The sequence below is a fragment of the Jaculus jaculus genome, chromosome 18, assembly GCF_020740685.1.
Source record: "Jaculus jaculus isolate mJacJac1 chromosome 18, mJacJac1.mat.Y.cur, whole genome shotgun sequence".
Lineage (NCBI taxonomy): Eukaryota > Metazoa > Chordata > Mammalia > Rodentia > Dipodidae > Jaculus > Jaculus jaculus.
The window spans coordinates 58,050,300-58,068,451 of record NC_059119.1 but is presented as its reverse complement, the minus strand read 5'-3'; the positions used below and the strand labels follow the sequence as shown (position 1 = coordinate 58,068,451).

Sequence of the window (18,152 nt, the reverse complement as noted above, 5' to 3'; positions counted from 1 at the left end):
AAGGGCCCAAGTTCAATTCTCCATTACCCATGTAAACCAGGTGTTCAAGGTGGTGCACGCATCTGGAGTTCATTTGCAGTGGCTGGAGGCCCTGGCGCGCCCATTCTCTCCCCCCACCTCTCCCCCTGCCTCCCTATCTCTCAAATAAAAAGTAAATTACTTTCAAAAACGAAACAGAGTAACCTGGGCAAGCGAGGTCTGTGGTTGCCCGTAGCAAATATCTGTGACCAGATATTTCAAGTTTTTCATGAGAATCCAAACTGAACTTGTTTTTCTGAAATGCTGCTTTTAAAAATAGTACGGGGAAAAAGAAAAATTGAAAACACATTTTAAAGCCAATCAAAGACTATAATGAACCTGCCAGTACCTACCCCCAAGTTTCAGCAGTGGTAAACAGTGGCCGATTTTGCGTCATTTTTATTCTCATCACGCACATCTCCCACCCTGAAACTTTAAACAAAATCCCAGATTCACCATTTTCTTTGTACAGACTTGCGTGTGCGTGTGTGTGTGTGTGTGTGTGTGTGTGTGTGTGTGTGTGTGTGTGTGCGGTTTAAGGTCTGCTTTATTAGATTAAGAGGAGGAAAGTGGAGGAAGGGCAGGAGGGGGTAGAGAGCATCCACATGGGGATACCAGCCCCTCTCCCCACCGGAGCTGAGCCGGAGGAAGGCCTATGAGAGCGGCGAGCTGGAGGTCCAGACCTCCGGAGAGGGGAACAGCCGAGAAGAATGGACTCTTGTTTTCAGTCATGACACAGCATCATAACGTTCTCCATACTGCAAGTAGAACAAAATAAGAAAACTCCGATTTTTTGAGTTTGTCCTAAAAAAAAAAAAAAAAAAAAAAAAAAAACGACAAAACACTAGCACATGGGTATTCCTCATAAGTGATTTACTGACAGATTTTGTTTCCTTCTGAACTGAGGGGTTTTGTTCTTAGCTCAAGAATTTTTTCGTACATTCACTTAGTATTTTGTTTAGTCATTTCCTGGCTTTATATTTTGTTTTCATTTTTGTGCTTCCTCATCTTTTTTCAGTGTTGTCTTTTGCTTGTCATAGCTTGTATTTAAGTATGTGTGGTAAGTTTTTTTTTTTTTCCAGCAATAATAGGTGATTAAACAATGAACATTTCTATGTTTAGCCCTGAACAATAACAATCAAAACTTCAACCCTCTTGTATGAGGAAGTTTTAAAAAAAAGGAGAGCGTATACCAAACAATGGCAAGAAAAATTTCAAAGAAATTTTTAAAAATTGTGCAATGGAAAAGACATACTTATTAATAAAATATTAAGAACAGCCGGGCGTGGTGGCGCACGCCTTAAATCCCAGCACTCGGGAGGCAGAGGTAGGAGGGTCGTCATGAGTTCAAGGCTACCCTGAGATTATAGAGTAAATTCCCAGTTAGACTGGGCTAGAGCGAAACCCTACCTTGAAAAACCAAAATACATAAATAAAATTTTAAGAACGAATATATACCACCCCAAAGTAGAGCCGAAAAGTACAAAATTTGGTGGGACTGGGGTATCATAGCTCAGAGCAGTAGAACGCTTTCCTAGCGTACTTAGGACCTGGGTTCGTCCTTAGAGTCGAGAGACAAAGTAGTTACAAACACAAGGAAATTTCATCTTAGAAAAGCAATTATTAGCTGGGCGTGGTGGCACACGCCTTTAATCCCAGCACTCGGGAGGCAGAGGTAGGAGGATCTCTGTGGGTTCGAGGCCACCCTGAGATGACAGAGTCAATTCCAGGTCAGCCTGGACCAAAGTGAGACCCTACTCAAAAAAACAAAAAAAAACAAAAAAAAGAAAAGAAAAGCAATGATTAAATTATTACAAGAAATGTTAATGACCTATCCTCATTTTGGCTTAGATTCTGCTGAGTGATGCCAGGAACCCAAAGCCATGGCAGCTTAGTGGGATGGGCTGTTTCCTTAAGTCGCGAGAAGCCAGGGTAGAAGATCTCAAGAGCCGGTGGGAAGGTTGCAGAAGTCATCAGAGACTCCAGCGCTTCCCAACGTCACGTCCTGCGGTGCCTGACCTCATTTTATAAAATGCGTGCTTGTCTTCCCAGGCTCCGTCTCTGCGTTCCAGGCACAAGGGGAAAAGTTCAAAGAAAGAAAGAAAGAAAAAAAGCATATGCCAGCTGAATTAGTCCTTTTGAAGTTGGAAAACAAGCTTTTCTGGAAACCCCACCCAATAGCCTCCCTTTTAGATCTCACTGGGCCTAACTATGCGCATGGCCATCTCTGATCACAAGCGAGGCTTGTCTGCGTATTTGTCTTTCACCTGGGTGCGTTCCCATCCTGAACACCATCGGATTTATCATAGAAGGGAATATGTGCAAACTGTATTAGATGACACATCAAGTAGCAATGTCTGCCTCTCGCTTTTTTTTTTAAGGTAGGGTCTCGCTGTAGCACAGGCTGACCTGGAATTCACTATGGAGTCTCAGGATGGCCTTGAACTCATGGTGATCCTCCTACCTTTGCTTCCCGAGAGCAGGGATTAAAGATGTGAGCCACCATGCATCTGCCCCTCACATTTTAATAAACCAGCATGGGGCTGGAGAGATGGCTTAGCGGTTAAGCGCTTGCCTGTGAAGCCTGAGGACCCCGGTTCTAGGCTCGATTCCCCAGGACCCACGTTAGCCAGATGCACAGGGGGGCGCACGCGTCTGGAGTTCGTTTGCAGTGGCTGAAGGCCCTGGTGCTCCCATTCTCTCTCTGCCTGTTGCTCTCAAATAAATAAAAATAAAGAAAAAGAATTAAAAAAATAAATAAACCAGTGTCATGTGCTGGATGTTTGTGGGTTCCTGGCAGGCTCATGTGCTAAGGCTCCAGCCCTCGGTGAGATGGTATTTGGAGATGGGCCTTTGGGAGGTCAGTGAGTTTAAATGAGGTCAGGCAGGTAGGGTTCACATGATGTGATCGATGCTATCTCTTCACGAGCACACCAAGGGAACACACTGCAAAAATGCAGCCATACCTTTACACACACACACACACACACACAATGGAGTTCAGCTTCTCTGTGTACAGGAAGGGAAAGGGGGAAAGACAGGCTGAGTCGCCTCACTGTGGAAATCCTCTTGAAGTTCCACATTGAACAAAATCGGGGCTCTATTACTAAAGAAAGGGAACACGAGGTGAGCAGCCGGCACTCTCTGCCATGTTCCTCAATGCAGAGACCATGCCTGATCTACTAGAATGTTCTAGATACGCTGCGAACCTGCTTGGGCCACAGTAACTTGGAAAGCTTAGTCTAAGTTCATTTTAGGCCAAGCAGATGTTGCTCCTGAGATCCACGCTGGCCTGAGCGGATGCAGATAACAACTACAGTGACCAGAGCGAGTAACCTAACAATCTTACAAAGTGAACAGTGCCAGTTTACTGGAAATATCCTCAGCAGATGTAAGGGTATGTGTGTGTGCGTGCGTGTGTGCGTGCGTGTGTGTGTGTGTGTGTGTGTGTGTGTGTGTGTATGTAGGGGATGTACTGGGTAGACTTTCCCAAAGTCATACAGTGAACAGGAGGTAGAGGTGTGGTTGGACCCCAAAATTCTGCTTCCACATTATTCTTTTCTGTTTGTTTGTTTTCTGTGTGTGTTTTTTGTTTTTGTTTTTGTTTTTTTGTTCGTTTTTTGAGGTAGGGTCTTGCTCTAGCCCAGGCTGACCTGGAATTCACTATGGAGTCTCAGGGCGGCCTCGAACTCATGGTGATCTTCCCATCTCTGCCTCCTGAGTTGCTGGAATCCACCTTATTCTTTTTTTTAATATTTTTTGTTCATTTTTATTTATTTATTTATTTGAGAGCGACAGACACAGGGAGAAAGACAGATAGAGGGAGAGAGAGAGAATGGGCGCGCCAGGGCTTCCAGCCTCTGCAAACGAACTCCAGACGCGTGCGCCCCCTTGTGCATCTGGCTAACATGGGACCTGGGGAATTGAGCCTCGAACCGGGGTCCTTAGGCTTCACAGGCAAGCACTTAACCACTAAGCCATCTCTCCAGCCCATCCACCTTATTCTTAATGTCTTAGTGCCACTGCCTTTCCCTTTCTTTGTCTTGGTCTGGCCGACTATAAATAACACTCTAGACTTAGGGGCTGGGGAGACGACTAAGCAGTTAAAGGTGCTTATTCAGAAAGCCAGATGGCCCTGGCTTAGCCCCCCAGGATCCACATAAAGCCACATGCACAAAGTGCCACATGCGCTTGCCAGCACTGTGACAGCTGGCTGACCCGGAGATGGCCTCCACCTCACTGCACTTTGACTTTTCAGCGCCAGGCGATGTGTGTGGTGTCGTCATCAACAGACACTTCTGGTCCTGGTGGGCTAGCAAGATCTTTGGTCATGGTCTGTATTGTTATTTAGGGGTCTTATAGGCCTCCCTGACCAACAGCTCACTGTGGGTGGGCGGCGAGGGGAACGGGATTTACCTTCAGGGTAAAGCTTTCATTACCCTAGCAGGAACCTCCACCAAAACTCTCTCACACACACTCCTTTTTAAAAGAAAATGATATCTTTTGCCAGGTGTGGTGGCACAAGTCTTTAATCCCAGCACTTGGAAGGCAGAGGTAGGAGGATCGCTGTGAGTTTGAGGTCACCCTGAGACTACAGAGTGAATTCCAGGTCAGCCTGGGCTATCGTGAGACCCTACCTCGAAAAATCAAAAGAACAAAAATCTAACAAAATTATATCTTTTAATTAGCTATAAAGAAGCAGGTTTCCATAGTACTTATTCACAGCATCTTTATAGTTTTTGTTTCTGATTTTTAATATTTTTATTTATTTATTTGAGAGAGAGAGAGAATTCACATGCCAGGGCCTCCAGCTGCTGCAAACAAACTCCAGACACACAGACCACCTCCTGGGTAATCAAACCTGGGTCCTTCAGCTTTGCAGGCAAGTGTGTTCACCACTAAGCCATCTCTCCAGCCCCATCTTTATAGTTTTGCATCCTTCCTCTCCCTCTCTTATTATAGTTTCTTTCTTATTGCTGGGATGACCAAAAGCAGCTGATGGGAGGAAAGTTTTTGTTTTGGTTTACAGTCTGGAGGGGAAGCTTCAGGATGGCAGGGGAAAGCTTGGCATGAGCAGGGGCTGGATTTCACCTCTGCCACCGCAGATGGGCAGCAGCAGCAGGAGAGTGAGCTGAATTCTAGCAGCAAGGAGCTGGCTATAACACCCCTAAGCCCACCCCCAACAACACACCTCCTCCAGCAAACCTCCGCCTTCTGAATTGTCACCAGCTGGAGATCAAGCAATCAGAACACGTGAGTTTATAGGGGACACTTGATTCACACTTAGGAGCTGGTTTTGGTACGGCACACCTATGATCCCAGCACTGGAAAGGTAGAAACAAGCACCCAAGAGTTCAAGGCCAGCTTAGGCTATACGAGACCTTGTCTCAAAACACCATAATAGAAAAGTCTTCTTAGAGAGAGGGTATGCCCATCAGAAAGTCTTTGAAAACACCATACTTATCCCCTTTGATCCATGCTACTCTCAGTCTTGAAAATCTGCTTCTTACAGATGACAGTGAATACCAGGGAGAACCAAGATCTCTCCACACAACAAGAAAAGATAACCGACTGTCTAGAATGAGACGAGTCATCTCTACCACATCTACCAGGGCCCGAGAGATGCCACAGAGAAAGTGCCGATTTAAACATGTGTGCTGCTCTCGCTGCTGGCCTGACAACCTCCCCCAGTGGGATGGTGGTAGACACTGAGGAAACTCAAAACTCATCAAGGCAGAAATTCAGAGGACACAGAGAGCTTAACACTGAAGAGACTCATAACATGTCTGCCAAGGCTCAGGGGACATTAGGGCAGAAAGACTGTGAGAGCCACACAGTGACAAGATGTATCCTGAGACATTGTCCCCACCCACAGAGGCTGACTGATACATTCATGACCCCACAGTGAATACCAGTAACCCACTGGGGAGGGTCTTCAGTGGTAGGGGAAAGAAGGTTTAGGACCAGATTATGGGATTATGACCAACATGCATTGTGTCCATACTATAATACTGTAATAATAAACTTCAAAACCAAATATTTTTAGAATATTGAAAATCACTGATCTAGGGAATTGCATATAAATCACAAATATTACATTAAAAATATATAGAATGGGGGGCTGGAGAGATGGCTTACGGGTTAAAGCGCTTGCCTGCAAAGCCAAAGGACCCAGGTTTGATTCCCCATGACCCATGTAAGCCAGAAGCACAAGGTGGTGCAAGTATCTGGAGTTTGTTTGCAGTGGTTGTATGCCCTGGCATGCCCATTTTCTCTCTCCCCTTCTCTCTCTGTCTCTCAAATCAATAAATAAATAAAATTTAAAAATATATATAGAATTGGGTTGGAGAGATGGCTTACTGTTTAAAACATTGCCTGTAAAACCTAAGGATCTAGATTCAACAACCCAGAACCCACGTAAGTCAGATATACATGGTGGCGCATGCATCTGGAGTTTGTTTGCAGTGGTTAGAGGACCTTGTGTACCCATTTCTCTCTCTATCTTTATTTCTCCCTCTCTCTCTCTCTAATAAATAAATAAATAAAAATAAAAACATACAGCATGTATTTAAATAAATAATAGCTTCCCTTTTAGGGCCTGTGACTTTCCCCATCATAAGCTTTAGACTAATTTTTTTGTCTGTTTTGTTTTTTGAGGTAGGGTCTCACTCTGGCCCAGGCTAACCTGGAATTAATGATGTAGTCTCAGGGTGGCCTCGATCTCACGGTGATCCTTCTACCTCTGCCTCCGGAGAACTGGGATTAAAGATGTGCCCCACCACGCCCAGCTACATTAGACTTAAAAAAAAAACATTTTATTTATTTATTTGGAGAGAGAGAATGAGAGAATGGGCATGCCAGGTCCTCCAGCCACTGCAAATGCACTCCAGATGTATGTGCCACCTTGAGCATCTGGTTCATGTGGGTCCTAGGGAAATGAACCATGGTTCTTTGGCTTTGCAGGCGAGTGCCTTAACCACTAAGCCATTTCTACAGCCCCCTAGATTAGAATTATTTTTTAGTACCAGGTAAGAATCCTTTCACATTGAACGGGCTTCTAATCCAATCTGAGAACAGCTGATTAACCCCATGATCACCATGCCGCCATGGCGCCAGTGGGAACGTCTTGCCAGGCTGATGGTCCGTGTAGCTTGCAGAGCCCGCTGCTGGGTTAAGACTGTTGGTGACTTTCCTTCCCAGAAGCCTGCAGGGCACTTTCCAGCACTGCCACAGCTAGTCAGCAAGGAGGAAGCTTCCAGCTCGAGTTCAGCTCGATTTCTCAGTGTCCCGAAATGAAAACGCGTGGTGTCCTCAGCGACAGGGACTTACCCTGGAGCTCTGGTGGACAACCGAGAGCATTGGCAGTGACCTGTTCATTTGGGGAGCCTCAAAGGCTTCCCTGACCAACAACTCGATGAGAGATAGCCCACCCCTAGCATTGGGATTTTCCTATAATAACCAGCGGCTCTGGGAAGAGCATCATCTACCCTTGCAGGGCATTTGGACTGTCACTCTTCTTCAACTGCATTTTTAAATTAGCAACAAAGAAGTAGGTTTCCATGCGGCTTGCTCACATGTCTGTAGTTTTTGTCAACCCTCTCCCCAGTCTCTCACCATGTCGCCATCGCCGCTTTTCTGTCCCCTAACAGTGCCCTTAGTTACTTGAGCTCTACCCCTGCCCTGGAACCCGCCCGGCTCCTTGTCCCCTCTTCAATGGCCCCTTTCTAGCTTACCGGCCTCTACTGACTTACATATGAATATAAAAATTCTGATTTTTGGCTTATTTTATTTTTTTTATTTGACAGAGAAAGAGGGAGAGAGAGAGAGAGAGAATGGGCGCACCAGGGCTTCAAGCCGCTGCAAACGAACTCCAGACACATGAACCCCCTTGTGCATCTGGCTAACATGGGTCCTGGGGAATCGAACCTGGGTGCTTCGGCTTTGCAAGCAAATGCCTTAACCGCTAAGCCATCTCTCCAGCCCTAAATCTAAAAATTCCAAGCCAGGAACCGCATGTGAGAAAACATGAGGCATTTGTCTTTCTGAGACAGGACTATCTCACTTCATAGTCTCCAGGTCCGTCCGGTTTCCTCAGAATTTCATAATTTCATTTTTCTTTACAGCTGAACAAAACTCATGCGTGCGTGCGTGTGTGCGTGCATGGTGTAGCACATCTCATTCATTCAGCAGCTGATGGACATCTAGGCTGATTCCATTTCCTGCTTACTGTGACTACAGCAACCATAAGCATGAGGAACAAGGTTCTGTATTGCAGAGTCTCTGTAGTATATGCCAGAAGTGGCCCATGGCTGGTTCATACTGGTAGTTCTATTTTTAGCTTTTTGGAGGAATTTCCACACTGATTTTTGCATTTCCGCCAGAAGTGAATAAGGGTTCCTCTCTCCACACACCTTCTCTAGCACTTGTCACTTGATTTCTTGATGACAGCCAATCCAACTGGACTGAGACAAACATCTCAAAGTAGTTTGAACCCGTATTACCATGATGGCTGATGTTTAACACCTTTGAAAGTACTGTCAGGCCTTTCAAGTACAGCCCTCATGATGTCGGGAGATGATGCTGCCGTGCTGAGTCTCTGCAGTGTTTTTGGTTTTTGGTTTTTTTGTTTTGTTTTGTTTTGTTTTGTTTTTCAAGGTAAGGTTTCACTCTAGCCCAGGCTGACCTGGAATTCACTCTGGAGTCTCAGGGTGGCCTTGAACTCACGGCGATCCTCCTTCCTCTGCCTCCCAAGTGCTGGGATGAAAGGCGTGCGCCACCACGCCCGGCTTCCAATTCCAGTGTTGATTGTGGCCTTTCCATTGTGGAGCTTCTTGAGTACGTATGATCTCTTCTTCAGTACGAAGTGTTCCATGCAGGACTCTCTGTAGGGCTGACTTAGTGACCACTAAGCCTAATTCATAATGCTGGCTTTTGCCATAGAAATTTTTTCTTTCACCTTGCACTATATGCAGGATAATTTTGCCGGGTATAATAGTTTGGGTTGGAAGCTGTGGTCTTTCAAGTAATTCTGATGGGCTTACCTTTGTAAGTGATGAGTTGCTTTAAATCTTACAGATTTTAGCACTCTCTCTGTGTCTTTGTTTTGCGCATTTAGTGTGTTAACTATAATGTGATAAAAGTGACATGGGGGAGTTCTCCTCTGTCCTGTCTATTGACTACTCTGTATGCCTCTTTTCCTGGTCTCTCTTTTGTAAAAATTTCTCCTACAGTTTTATTGAAGGGTATTTTTTTCTATGTGGTTGGCCCATAGTTCCTCCCCTTCTTGTATGCCCATGATTTGAATGTTTGAAGTATCTCACATATTCCTCATGTTCCATTCTTATGTTTATTTTCTTTAAACTTTTCTTTGATTTTTGACCTCATGATCTATTTCTTCTGTCAAGTTCTGATAGCCTGCCTTCTACATTATCTATTCTGAAAAGAGAAGGTTCTCTACCAAAAGTGAGAGTAGCATTAATATAAGGGCGTGAACATTAACAGAAGTGCTTACTGGGCAGTTTAATAAGCATAGTATATACATTTAGCCAGACAGCAGCAGACGTTATACCCCTAGGGCTCATGACTACCCCTGTTTTAAGTTTTCAGTATCAGGAATGTATTCCCTCCCATGGAGCAGGCCTCCAGTCCAATTAGAGGGCAGTTGGTTTCCACCATGACAGATGTGCCACTATCACACCCTTTGGCTCATGTGGCCTGGCTGGCCAAATATAAGGCTTGCAGTGTCCACTGTGGAGTATCTTCACTGGTGATTTCTCTCTCTCCCATTGAACTGCATGCAGAATGGCTTCTTCCAGCTTTCTGTCAGCTGGTCTACATGGAGGTTTTCAGCTCAGTTCCAGCAGGATTTCTCAGTGGCCTTGCAGCCCAAGTATGTGGAGTCTTCAGCAATAGGGTCTTACCATCTATTCCTGGTGGGAAACCAAGGGCCTTGGCAATGGCCCGTAATGTTTTGGGGGCATCAGGGACCTCCCTGGCCAACAACTCACTGGATACATTATCTATTCTGTTAATAAGGCTTGCTCGGGATCCTTTGTAAATTGTTTCTTTCATTTTCTTTCCATTTGGTTTTTCTTTAGCATTTCCATCTCTTTATTGAGTTCCATTTTATTTATTTATTTATTTATTTTTGTTTTGTTTTCTCCAGGTAGGGTTTCACTCTAGCCTAGGCTGACCTGGAATTCACTCTATATTCTCAGGGTGGTCTCGAACTCACAGCGATCCTCCTACCTTTGCCTCCTCAGTGATTGGATTAAAGGTGTGTGCCACCATGCCTGGCTTAAGTTCCATTTTAATTTCTTGATTTGACATTTGTATTGTTTCTTGGCATTCATTCCTGCATTTGATGATGTCCTCACTGAGTTTTCCCACTGATCTCTTTTTTATTGATTATCATCCATCTCATTTAGTCATCTATTTGAGTATTTTTTTTTAAATTATTTTTCTTGTTTCTCTTCCGTTTCAGTCAGCCATTTGATCATGGCCTCTCTTAATCCATTGAATGCGTTTATTGCAATTTCACTTTGGAAATTCTATATCTGAAGTTTCCTCCTAGCTTTCACCAGAGGCTTCTCCTGGAAGACCAGGCATTCTTGTCAGGGACATCTTGTCTTGATTTCTCCTGTTACTTGTTTGGCGCTGGTGTTTGCCCATCTGGAGATGGCCCTTTTGTCTTGTTGACAGCGCAGCAAAAGCAGCTCTTGCAGAGGAGTCTGTGTTGAGAGGTAGGCATGGGATGGGGGCCCGTCTGCAGTTTAGGCTGAGCGCACTGAACGTTCCTCATTGTGAGTGCAGTCTCCAAGCCACCTGGGCTGGACCTTGGGCAGCCTGGCTACCCAGTGCCCAGGGCTGGTGGGTAAGATCAGCTAGAGTGCTGGCAGCACCCTGACAGCCGGTGGGAAGTGAGGTCATTGCCAAAGGGGGCTGGTCCCAAGTCCAAGCTGCTGGGTGCCAGGGTTGTATCCATGGGGGGGGGGGGGAGAGGGGAAGTGCTCACGTGGGCCCTGGTGAGACCCTACTTCGAAAAACAAACAAACAAAAAAATGATTCTTTCCATGCAAAAAAAAAAAAAAAAAACTGAATGAGAATTTTAGTGAACTAGTCTATGTTTTTTAAGTTATGTGTGTTGGTATATGTTCTCAATTAAGTATGTAAATCAATAGAAAATGGCTGTGATATATGAGTTTATTTCTCCAGGAAAGAAGAAGAGAATGAAAGGAAGGTAAGGAGACATTGTCTCCCTCCTCTGAATCTTTATTTTGACAAAGTATGAATGCAGAACTTAGATAATAAAGACTTCAAAAATCTGCATCTATTATCCATTATCCCATTGTGCCAAAGTGCAGATATATGTTCTCATAAGATAATTATATAAACCTAGTAACAAGTTTATAGATGAAGAAATTTCAGATAAATTTTCACTGTGATTTTTTTCTTTTTAATGCTGCTTAATTAGCACCATTACTTTTGTAATTAAAGGCAGTAAAGATACCTTTATTTTGAAAGGAATCAAACAGGATCTAAAGAACCCTGTTCCCGCCATGGGTAGGGACACCTTGGAACTCAGCTGGGGCTCCAGGTGTAGTTTAGTGGCAGAATGCTTGTCAACTGTACAGGAAGCCACGCGCCCCGTCTCCAGTAGCACACCGCGAAGTTAGAAATATGACATGAATCAAGAGAAAAATAGATCCTGCTCCTATTTTTAATTTATAGCATATTCCCATGTAAATATAATAAAGACAAATCTTCCCAGGCTATAAATAGTGCGTTATAATATTAGTAAGCTTTTCTAAACAAGAAGCTTCCTGTTAAAACATTGATTTCCTTCTCCTGTTATGAAAATCACCAATCATAGTAAAACAAATGAGCAGTACAGAGGGGCAGGGGCCTCTATTTTCCATGAGATAAGGAAACTGCTACAGGTCACAAGCAGGACCCATGAAGCAATCCTGCTGGATATGGTGAGAAGGAACCAGAGCGGAGAGATGGCATGCACTTCCCGAGGCCCAGGGCAGGACCCGGTCTTTCCAGCGTTCTGTGGTAGCAGCTTGGCTAATGATGCTTTCTTTTGTTTTGTTTTGTTTTGTTTTGTTCTAGATTATGTGGTAGCACAGATAGGTCTCTGGGGACTTGAGGAGAATCCTGTTGGGAGCAGATGTGCGACAAAGGAGGTGGGGCTGCCAGAGTCACTTTCCTGATCTTGCTTCTGTCCAAAAGGGGAGACCTGTGGGGATGGCAGGGGGGGGCGGGAGGTGGAGATGGGGGTAAGGCAGACGTGGTAGTCACCAGACTACACCCAAGAACTTAGAAGCCTGGGTCACGTGGACTTTCTGGACACAAAACACTGTGCAGACACAACCCCCAAAGAGAAGGAAACAGCTTGAGGGTTGTTTGAGGCAACAACGCCTGTTAAAACTGCAGGGTAGAGCTGGAGAGGTGGCTTAGCGGCTAAGGCCATTGGTCTGCAAAGCCAAAGGGTCCTGGTTCGACTCTCCAGGACCCACGTCAGCCAAATGCACAAGGGGGCGCATGCATCTGGAGGCCGTTTGCACTGGCTGGAGGTCCTGGGGTGCCCATTCTCTCTCTCTGCCTCATTCTCTCTCTCAAATAAGTAAATAAATAAATATTTTTTAAAACACTGAAAGGTAGTAGAGTCTCTCCAATCTCCTTACCTCCTTTTTTACACTTCAGTCATCAGGAAACTTCATCCAAAGACAGGTGATAATCAGGTATCTAAGCCTACGAGTTTTGGAGGCCCAAACTATACACCCAAAAACTAATTTGAAAATAACAAACACTAAAAAATAATCATCTAAGGAAGCAAACCATATGCTAGAGAAATTTTCCATATTGTCAAAACTATTTCAGACAACACCCTTTCTAGAAAACAATTCCAAAGGCAAGACATAAGAATTCAAAGATAAAGATAGCAAGTGAAAGAAAATGAGGGAAAGCAAGCTAGGATAAAAATGGAAAAACCATCCATGGTAAAGCTACTCAGAAGCACCCAGCCTGACAAGAAGTACATGCCAGGGCTTGAGAGACGGCTTAGCGGTTAAGCGCTTGCCTGTGAAGCCTAAGGACCCCGGTTCGAGGCTTGATTCCCCAGGACCCACGTTAGCCAGATGCACAAGGGGGCGCATGTGTCTGGAGTTCATTTGCAGTGGCTAGAGGCCCTGGTGTGCCCATTCTCTCTCTCTCTCCCACCCCCTCTCCTCGCTCAAATAAATAATAAAATATATTTTTAAAAAAGAAGTGCATGCCAGTGCAGTAGAGGCACATGGCCTTGGTGGATGAACAGTGGCTTTCTGATTGGCTAAGAGATCCACTCAGTGTAAAGGAACCCATATTGGGAATTGGGAACCAGATCTGAATCCTATGGAGACAAGGATTGTGTTCTCCAGTGTCAAGCTCCCACTAGTCTTTGGCTAAAAGAGGGGTTATACCCATCCAATTCTCTGTAAATGAATAACTCTTATCTGTTGCAGTCAGGTCTGCATTGCTGGTAGAAATCACCCAACCAAGAGCAGCTTCTGGGAAAAGAGGGTTATTTTGGCTTACAGGCTTGAGGGGAAGCTCCACGATGGCAGGGGAAAATGATGACATGAGCAGAGGGTGGACATCACCCCCTGGCCAACATCAGGTGGACCATAGCAACAAGAGAGTGTGCCAAACATTGGCAAGGGGAAACAGGCTATAACACCCATAAGCCTGCCCCCAACAATACACCACCTCCAGGAGGCATTAATTCCCAAAACTCCATCATCTAGGAACCTAGCATTCAGAACACAGTTTATGGGGGACACCACATATCCAATTCAACCTTCACTCTTCACTGGAGAATCTGTTTTTCTTATTCAGAAAGTAACAAGCCCTGAGGAGATAAACCGCCCCTCACATCTCAGTGGAGGCCCAGGTGAAGCCAGAGGAACTGGGAAGACGAGCCAGAGTCTGGCTGCTTCCATGGTGAGCCTGACCATCAGCGCCAGGGTGAAGGAGACAGACTCTGAGGACACTTAACACATTCCAAAGCAGAGATCCAGAGGCTCCTGAGAGCTCATCACAGAAGTAGACTTAAAACTCACCCACCACAGCTCAGGGAATTTTTCAGAAGAGGGAGTGGAAAGACTGTAGGAGTCACAGGTTGGGACCCAGATGCATTGCCTCCCCTCCAATAATTCCTGCTCCCACAATGTGTAACCCACAACCCCATGGGGAATACCAGGAGGGCCCTCAGTAGAATTGGGACAGGGCAGAGGGTAAAGATGGTACCAACACATGATTTATCCACACAAGGTATGTTCTTTCAAACAAAAAAAAGGACTGGAGGGATGGCTTAATGGTTAAGGCACTTGCCTGCAAAGCCAAAGGACCCAGGTTCGATTCCCCAGAACTCAAGTTAGCCAGATGCACAAGGTGGCGCATGCATCTGGAGTTCGTTTGCAGTGGCTGCAGGCCCTGGTGCGCCCATTCTCTCTCAAACGAACCCCAGACGCATGCGCTACCTTGTGCATCTGGCTTACGTGGGTACTGGGGAATCAAACCTAGATCCTTTGGCTTTGCAGGCAAACACCTTAACTACAAGCCATCTCTCCACCCAAGGAATTATTATTATTATTATTAAGCTTGCAACTTGAGTCTCTAGCAGCCTGCTGGGAAAGGTGTCAGTGGCAGGTGGGTCTTTTGGTCCAATGCCAAGGTGTGTTCAAGAGACACTCTGAATTCTGTGGGCATTTGCTGCAGTTGGATTCTCTCTGCTGTGAATGCTGAATTGGACCAGCTTCTTCCACCACTGATGGAGTTTCCCCCGGATGCTGTAAGCCTGAAACAGACCCTGTCCTCCTGTGAGCTGCTGCTGGTCGGGCTGAGAAGTTAACTGCAAGACTAATTGTGCCCATGTTCACATACGAACTTTACTTGCCACCTTTTGATCAGCATTCTAGTCTTCTGAGCTTCCCCCAGAACCAGTCACTAAATTCTGCTCATCGCATTCCAGGGCCTCTCTAGGCTGTCTGCAAACTCCTCCGCATTCCTTCTACAACCCTCACAACCATGTGGCTAGATTTAGTTATAGTAACAACCCTGCTTCTCTGGTACCGAGTTTCTCTATTATTTGTTGTCATTGTGACATCATGCCTGACAGGAACAAGGAATAACGGAGAAAAGATGTATTTGGACGTATGGTTTCCGAGGGTCTCAATTCATCACAGTGGGCTGAGTTCACGGCAGCTGGACCATGTTAAGGAGGCAGATTCTCATAACCATGGCAAACCTGGGGGCACAGAGTTGCGCTGGGCAGTAATCTTCCAAGGCCCGCTCCTAGCTGCCACTTCCTTTAGCCAAGCCTCGGCCTCCACAGCCTTCCAGAATAGTCACCAGCTAGGGACCGAATGCACCTCAGGGTATATTCCAGATTCAAACTCGGATAGCTTACAACAGCACAAACTCACTGTCAGGGACGGAACCTAGAAGTATGAAGTCAAGGTGATGGCAGGGCCATACTCCCTTCAGAAGGAGTTAGGCCAGGGTTCTTCCTAGCCTAGCTGTCCATTAGCTCATGGCATAGTCACAACAGTTTGCACATAATTCCCCCTGTGGCTCTTCACATAGACTTTCTTCTGTGCATGTCTGTGTCCAAAAAAAAAAAAAAAATCCTCTTTTTTTAGCAACATTAGTCATTTAGATTGGGCCTGCTCTAGTGGCCTCATTTTAAATTAGTTACCTCGGTAAAGATTTCCTTTCCAAATAAGGTTGTATTTCGAATTCTGAGATAACACAGACATGCTGAGCACTAAGTCCAATAATCCACCAAAGACAGAGCTGAAGGGCTGGAGAGATGACTCAGCCGTCAAGTCTGCTTCCCGTGCAAGCACGGGGGGGGCTAAGACCATTGGATTTCGGATCTCCACACCCCATGACAACAGCTAGGTGCGGCCGGGCAAGTCTGTAACCCCAGTTCCATGCTGGGGATGGGGGGATGCAGAGACTAGAAATAAAAGAAATACAGAGGTGGTTGAGTGATAGAGGGGTACACTCAGTGTTGTTCTCCACAGGTCTGCATCAGTACATGCACTGCATACACCACACGGACCGCAGCATGCAGACTCCTCACATGCAAAAAAAATAAAAATAAAAAAAAAATATATATATATATGATATATATTAGTTTATATACTAACTATAAGAATTAGTTTATATGCTAAATTTATATAAGTAAAAGTCAGGTAGAAGCAGGAGGATCATAAGCTTTAGGCTAGTTTGAGCTACATAGAGAATAAAACTATCTCAAAACAAGAAGAAATCATATTTTTATATATGATTGCATATATTAGTCATTCTTGCCAAGCGCCTTGGTAAATAAGAAGTATGGGATTTCTATTATTAAATTCATAACCCAATGTTTTACTTAAACTATGTTTACTTATAGAATTCTATAATCAATTCAGGATATAATCATAATATAATGAATGGAATTATATATATATATATTAAAATAATTTTTCATGGGAATGATGGGTAAATATTGTACATATGATATGAAAATTTCCTTCACTGTGTTGTGATTAACATATATGGAGGCTATAGAAAGCTGTAATACTATATTAAGGCTTGGCTAAAATTTGCCATGATGAAATCAGAGATAAATTATAATCCTCAAGCTAAGAGTACAGTTCAGCTGTGAATTCATTTAAAATTTGAATTAACAAGGCAAAACAGTGCCAGTGACGTAAGGCCATGGGCTATTATTCAGGCTGCAGTTCCTAAGTAATTTCAGGGTGTTAGGATAAAGATACCCACAATAACTAGTACTATATTGCTAACAGATGAATAAATAATTAATGATTTAATGTTATTATTATTATTTATTATTATTATTATTTTGGTTTTGCAAGGTAGGGTCTCTCTCTAGCCCAAGCTGACCTGGAATTCACTACGTACTCTCAGGGTTGTCTCTAGGGTGATCCTCCTACCTCTGCCTCCCCGGGGCTGTGATTAAAGGCGTGTGCCGCCACGCCCGGCTTTAATAATTCATGATTTGAGATCAGCCTGTCATAGGCAAACAGAGCTTGTTATAACTATAGATTATAAAGATGATAAGAAAAAACATTCTATTATTTCTCTTATAGGTCCGTGGTGGCTTGAATCAAACGTCCTCCATAGTCTCACACGCTTGGATACTTACTCCCCAGCGGGTGCTGGGGGCTCTGTTCAAGAGAGTTGTGGAACGTTCAGGAAGTAGAACCTTGCTAGAGGAAGTGGACCACCCGGAGAGGGCCCTGAGTTGTTACAGCCCAGCCCTGCTGTCTGTCTGTCTGTCTGTCTCTCTCTCTCTCTCTCTCTCTGTCTGTCTCCTCCTGCTGATGAGACAATATGATGCTAGCACTTTCTGCTCCTACCACGCTCTCTCCACCATAATGGAACTTACTCTCTGGTTCTGCACACAGCATCTACCTCTTCCCTTCCCTAATCTGCTTCTGGTCAAGAATTTTTGTCCCAGCAACCAGAAAGTAACTGAAAGGAAGTGGTAAGACAATAGTAACTCCTGCTATTCCATCAGCACCCAGTTTTAGAAGAATGGCAGCTATGACTACTGAGCCATCAAAAGAAAGAGTTTCAGAGTGGCCGGGCGTGGTGGCGCACGCCTTTAATCCCAGCCCTGGGGAGGCAGAGGCAGGAGGAGCGCCGTGAGTTCGAGGCCACCCTGAGACTACATAGTGAATTCCAGGTCAGGCTGGGCTAGAGTGAGACCCCGCTTTGTAAAACTAAAAGAAAAAGAGAGAGAGTTTCAGTGTGTGCTTTAGGCAATCATAAGTGAAGACCACACGGTGACTATTTTTACTCTAAAAGCTAGTATGCAGGCTACTGGTAAGATACTATTTGATTGTGAAGGGTTTAACGATGAATATTGACATAATTAGCAAAATCAGTGGTCCTGAAGTGTTTTGTGTCTAAATTAATGCTGCAAGTAGTAGAATGAGGCCACTCAGTATGTAAATAAAGTACACATGGTCTTACGCTTAGCTTGTGGCCCTCCCTTCGGCTTTCAGATTGAAAGTGCAGTTTCTGGGGTGAACCTCCAGACCAGACACAGTTAGGGAGGAAGGGATCTACCCAAG

The 18,152-nt window shown here is 44.8% G+C and overlaps 1 pseudogene; it reads left to right on the top strand.

Annotated features, from left to right (window-relative positions):
• The window catches only part of LOC101607254, an 89,719-nt pseudogene that overhangs the window by 34,443 nt on the left and 37,124 nt on the right, over nt 1–18,152 (top strand).